The following is a 6,591-nucleotide window of genomic DNA, read 5'->3' on the forward strand; positions in this document are numbered from 1 at the left end:
GAGACCTGTAATGCATGAAGTTATTTGTACAATGATATATACAGATACAGCATCCAAGGAGAAGCCCACACTATGCATATATCTCTATTACATGAGAACCCTAGCTCTATTCAGTAGGACTTTCTTAGTTACTAAACTGCTCTGGCCAGTTCCTCCCTGGAAATGTCTCTGTTTCTGTTACAGTTGAGTCACTGCATAATCCTTTATCATGTTACACAAGAACCTGTAATCCCAAGAGTTATACAATCGAACCCCCACCTGCCTTGGTTCTTCCTTGTCTCTAGCATGCTCCAGAGACACCCCACACAGTTTTTCCTCAACTGTTTGTACCTCAGCCATGCCTTGTCCCTCATGCCTGCTGTCCCTGAAAAATGTATTGTTTCTTCCTTGATGCAGCCAGAGAGTGACACTTGCTCTCTCAGCAGTTTGATTTGCTCCTGCTTTTGTTATCTGGAGCAGCAGTGATCTGCCTTGCTGTAGTGGCAGATACAGCCCTCAGGAGATGCTATATAAAAGTTTGAAAGTGAAATGCTGTCCTGTTCCCAGTTCTGCCTTCTGGGGCTCTGAATACTCGAACTGAGGCTGGTAGGAGCAGACCTAAAACACTGCAGGAACCAGCTGACCCCTGTGCTGGGATTTTGTATTCTTTGTTTGTTTGTTTGTTTGTTTGTTTGTTTTTTAAGGCTGCCTTGGAAAACTCACACAAATTTGTCGATTAAACAGTAAACAACCATCCTTTGATATTGCTGTAGGCCATGAGTCCAAGCCAGGGTGTGGTGAGCACCAGCAGGGTTTTCTGGCTAGCTGTTGTCCTTCGTTGTTTGAAGCTTCACCCTTCTAGTTCCTGAGCATCACTTCATACACAAGTGAGAAAGGATGGCTTTGCTCTGAGGTAAGCTAGACCTCAACACACACTGCATAGAAGCTTGACTTCTTGACATTTACAGAGCTGGCAGGACAGCGTGTGGCCAACCGCCAAAACAGAAAAACAAGACCATCCAGGAGCTGCTAGGATCAGTGCAGCCAACCAAGAAGACCACCAGCTGTCACAGTGGTATTCCATATCTGCCTCACAATATTGCCTGTTCTCATCATGTACATACCTGACACCACAACACATAAAGAAAACTGGATAAAACAGAAAAGGGAAGTAAAACTTCACTCTAGGTGGCCCAGACCCACTCCTGGAATTTCCTGTCTTTTTTTATGCTTGAACTCATAAACAATTCTTTCCTGCCAGGTGAGCTATCCAAAATCCTCGGGGAGGTGACCTCTTGAAAAGTGTGCACTTTTTTGTAAGTGGGTATTTTTGTTCTGTAATAAAACTCTTCCATTTATCTTAATTCTGAATCCTTTTTCAGCTGTGACAATTTCGTTTCCTCCCTCCTCTCATCCTTCTCTTCTCTTCTCTTCTCTTCTCTTCTCTTCTCTTCTCTTCTCTTCTCTTCTCTTCTCTTCTCTTTCTTCTCTTCTCTTCTCTTCTCTCCTCTTCTCCTCTCTTCTCTCTTCTCTTCTCTTCTCTTCTCTTTCCTTTCTCTCTCTAAGACGGGGTCTTCATCTCCTTTTGACCTCCATTTCTCATCCTGATGCTTCCACGTTCTAAGTGCTGGGATTAAGTAAAATCTACCATGTTTGACTTACCTTTCGTAATTCTTTATATTTTTGAGACAGGGTCTCTCTGTGTAGCCTTGGTTATCCCAGAACTCGTTGTGTAGGGCTTACGTAATTCTTTGTGTAAGGGTTTTTGCCTGTGCTCATGGAAGTCTAAAGAGAGCATTGGATCTGGAAACTGGATTTACAGATGGTTGTGAGTCACTATGAGGATGCTGGAAATTTAACCCTGGGTCCTCTGTAAGAGCCACCAGTGTTCTTAACCTTAGAGTCATGTCTCCAATTCCCTTTCATAGCTTTTAACTGGAATGTTCTCTAAGAAAAGTTAGGTCAGCACCAACCTCAGCTGCATATGTATCAGAGGATGGCCTAGTCAGTCATCAATGGGAGGAGAGGTCCTTGGTCCTGTGAAGGTTCTATGCCCCAGTGTAGGGGAATGCCAGGGCCAGGAAGCAGGAGAGGGTGGGTTAGTGAGTGCGGGGTGGAGGGGAGGGAATAAGGTTTTGTTTTTTTGGTTTTTTTGTTTTTTTGTTTTTTTGTTTTTTTGAGGAGAAACCAGGAAAGGGGATATCATTTGAAATGTAAATAAAGAAACTATCTAATTAAAAATAAATTTAATTAAAAAAAAGAAAAGAAAAGTTAGGTCAGAAGGCAGGTGTGGTGGTTCATACCTTCTCAGGAGAATCTCTATGAGTTCAAGGCTAGCCTGGTCAACATTTTAAGTTCCAGGCCAGAGCCTTAGATTCCTATTTCAGGAATCCTAGGTCAAAGTTGCTGTGGGTAGCAGGCATCTTGTAGCTCTCTACAGGGGTCAGCTTTAACATGCCCTGGCTGGGAGTACCCAGGGAGCCGACTCAGCACAGCTCTGGTGATAGGTCTATAATAATATATTAGGGACTCTAAAGAATTAAAATTCTTGGGTGGTGGCACATGCCTTTAATCCTAGCACTTGGGAAAAAGAGGCAGGCAGATCTCTGAATTAGATGCCAGCCTTGTATTCAAAATGAGTTCCAGGGCAGTCAGGGCTACACAGAGAAGCACTGTCTCAGAAAACCAAAAAAAAAGAGAGAAAGGAAGAAGGAAAGAAAGAGAGAAGGAAAGAAAGAAAGAAAGAGAGAGAGGAAGAAAGGAAAGAAAGGAAGAAAAAAAGAAAGAAAGGGAGAAAGAAAAGAGAAGGAAAGGGAGAAAGAAAGGGAGAAAGAAAAGAGAGAGAAAGGAGAGAAAGAGGGAGAGAAAGAAACAACAGAAAGAAGGAAGGACGGAAAGAAGGAAGGAAGAAAGGAAGATAGATTTCTTCAGGAACTTCTATGCTGTGTGCTGGTGGTGAAAAAGCCTTTAGCCCTGCTTCATAGAGCTACTGAAGAGAAGTCTGTCTCCTGGGAGACCATGAAGTCTTGTTTCATAGCTGGCTTTTGTCCTTTTCCATATAGGAATTCTTCCTTCCCCTATTTTGGACTAAACTAAGTCCATTCCTGTTACTAATTTCTGTCCCCCAGGTCTCTGGAAAAGATGCTAGCAGCAGAACTCAGGTTCTTGTTACAGGTCCAAATACAACAGCCAGGCATCAAAGGGTTTATCCCAGGGTGGGACCAGGGTCTACAGTGGGCCAAGAATTCTGTCAGTTCTGGCCCTACCCAACTTAAGTTATGTCAGTGTTCAATTAGGTGCAGCCACAAGGAGGCAACCAATGCAATCAGGCCTTTCTATCAACTGGAGCGAAGGTCACCCAGGACAGATGACCCCCACAGCTCAGGGAAGAGTCATGAGGTACGTAGATCAAGGAGGTTGGGTAGCCTCCCAGAATATTAAACCTTTCAACACAATCTGGAGGTAATTGTGTGTGTCGGGGATAGGACTTCCATAGCTACACAGCCATTCAGATGACTACATTTTGAAAGATGGGATAGCATAAAGCTGGCCTACCTGGATTCAAGTCTCAGATTCACTACTTCTAGGCCATGGACTTTAGGCAAGCGTGTTTCCTTTCCAACACATTTCTTTATCAAAGAAGCAAGTCATGGGGCTTCTGGCTGAGCTGGCTGAAGGAATACAGTAGGTACCAGTGGCCTGTCAACAGTTAAGATCCATGATTCTTTTTTTTTTGATATTTTCTTTATTTACATGTAACTTTCTCCATTCCCTGTTTCCCCTCCAAAAAACAAACAAACAAACAAAAACAAATCCCTGTTGCCTCCCACCTCCCCATGCCTGTCACCCCGCCCTCTCCTACTTCCTGGCCCTGGCATTCCCCTACACTGGGGCACAGAACCTTCACAAGGCCGAGGCCCTCTCCTCCTATTGTTGATCGAACCTGCAATCCTCTACTATACACATGCTGCCTGAACAATCAGACCCCTCCATGTGCAGTCCTTGGTTGGTGGTTGAGACCCTGGGAGCTCTGAGGGTACTACTTAGTTCATATTGTTGTTAGTCCTAAGGGGCTGCAAACCCCTCAGCTCCATTGGTCCTTTCTCTAACTCCTTCACTGGGGACCCTGTATTCAGTTCGATGGATGGCTGTGAGCCTCTACATCTGTGTTAGTCAGGTACTGTCAGAACCTCTTAGGAGATAGCTATATTTAGACTGGCTTGCCCTTCCTTCAGTCCCTGCTCTCTGCAACTCCTTCCATGGGTATTTGGTTCCCCCTTTTAAGAAGGAATGAAATGTCCACCTTTTAAGATCCATGATTCTTAACATCCATGACTGGATGATATAAGAGAATACAAGGAAAACCTATGTGTTCATAAAAAGGCTGAGTCCTTTCTGCCACATTGTGGAGTTGCTGAGAATACAGTGCTTCTCTGCCAATGGTAGCATTGTGTTCCCAGCAAAGCATTCCCCTGTATGGAAAGTATCAGAAGTTGAAACTGTATTTACTACCCCAATAAATCCATTCTAAAGTCAAAAAATCATAAAGCTGTTGAAGTAAGGGGCTGTCTGTATTCCTTATATGGTAGGTGTCTATACCATAGCTTGACTTGTACAGGGCTAGGGTATCTTAATTATGGTTATTAGTACTGTAATGAAACACCATGCCCAAAGCAAGTTGGGTAGGGAAGGGTTTATTTGGCTTATACTTCCACATCATATTTCATCTTTGAAGGATGTCAGAACAGGAACTCAAACAGCATAGGAACCTGGAGGCAGGAACTGATGCAGAGGTCTTGGATAGGTGTTGTTTACTGGCTTACCCAGAATGGCTTGCTCAGCCTGCTTTATTATAGAACCTAGTCCCATCAGCTCAGGAATAGCACTACCAACACTGTCCCCATTGATCACTAATTAAGAAATTGCCAATTCTGTGTTGAAAAATAAAGACAAAAGAAAGAAAGAAAAAAGAAGAGAGAAGAAAAGAAAAGGAAATTCCCTACAGCTGGAACTTGTAAAGACATTTTCTTAATTGAGGTTCCCTCGTTTTAGATGCCTCTAGCTTATGTCAAGTTGACATAAGACTCACCAGGACACAGGGAGACCTCGTTGTGAATCATCCACCCATGTCTGTAAGAAGGAAATTTTTGAATGATTCCCGAATCAAACAAGGAGAAAAATATCAATTGCACATAGAACAATGTGAGATTTCTGAAATTATTGTTCAATCAAAAAAGCCAGAAGCATAAAACTTTCTGTTTTAAAAACAGCACGAGCAGGGTGATGGTGGTGTATGTCCTTATTACTAGGACTCTGGGAGACAGAGGCAGGGAGATCTCTGAGTTTGAGGTCAGACTGGTCTACAGAGTGAGTTCCAGGACAGGCGAGGCTACACAGAGAAACAAAACCAAAGAAAGATGAACATGGCTCCACATACTGTGGGAAGGTGATTACGCCTGGTTTTGCAGAGGACACTGTTGGCTGTGGCTTGGGGTAGAAAGAACATCCTTGCTACTGTGTGCTCATTTGTACCTTATGAAGTTGAAGTCATGTTGGTGTGTTATTATTTTGTGTATTTATGTGTGCATGTGGGTATGGAGGCCAGAGTTCAACCCTATGAGCCATCTACCTAGCTTTTTGGGACAGAATCTCTCATTGGTCTAGAGCTCACCAAATAAGCTAGGCTGTCTGGGATCTATTGCTTCATAGTTGGGATCACAAGTATGCCTGCCATTTTACATGGGTTTGAGAATGCAAACTTAGGTCTTCATGATGAGTCAACTCCCCAGGGAGTGTTATTTTAAACAAAGGGAAAGTAAACCTGAGACTGGGCTAACCCAGAGCCAGCTCACTAAGTCTTGTTCAATATCTGCTGTTGCTCTTTGGGAGTGCTGATGGATGTTAGGCATTCTCAGCCTTGTGAACATGTTACCAGGCACGTGGCTCCAGCAGGGCTGTCTGTGTGCTGCCCAGCAGTAGTCAGGACTAGGTAGGAGGAGAGTTTGCTGGCCTGGCATAGGCCACACACACAGAGTAAGGTCATAGTCCCAAATTCTGGGTCTGCCCTGGCAGCATTCCAGGGCAGAAAATGATGAAACAAAGGTTCATTACAGGCAGCAGGAAAGGCTCTCAAGGCAGCTGCTCTTCTCCATTCATGGGACTGTTCCTTGGGGAGGCTTGGGGCCAGAGAGGCCTGAGCTTCAGGAAGCAGACTTGGAGCAGCCAGCACTTCCTGGCCTGCTCTGGGCATCAGTGGGATGGAAAGAGCTCAAAGAAACCTTGGTGGCTAATTCTTCATCCATCTCCTCAGCTGAAATATAAAGATTCTATTCAGAGCACTCCCTGCAGTGGAACATACTTTGGGACACACACAGCATTGTGCACAGGGACATTTCCTATACCCAAGCAAAAGCCACAGAAAGGCCCTTTCAGTTCACTGCAAAGTAAGCAGGACTCTATTCACGCCAGAGGATCTTTGTCTCATGGGTGGGTAGCTCCATGAACATAGTGATGTGCCTGGAGGCCACTAGACTTGAGTTTTCGTAGGACCCTGAGTCTATAATTCTTTACACAGGCATACATGTCTTCATGTAAACAGGTTCTTTTTTTTTT

Source organism: Mastomys coucha, unplaced genomic scaffold (assembly GCF_008632895.1).
Source record: "Mastomys coucha isolate ucsf_1 unplaced genomic scaffold, UCSF_Mcou_1 pScaffold23, whole genome shotgun sequence".
Classification (NCBI taxonomy): domain Eukaryota; kingdom Metazoa; phylum Chordata; class Mammalia; order Rodentia; family Muridae; genus Mastomys; species Mastomys coucha.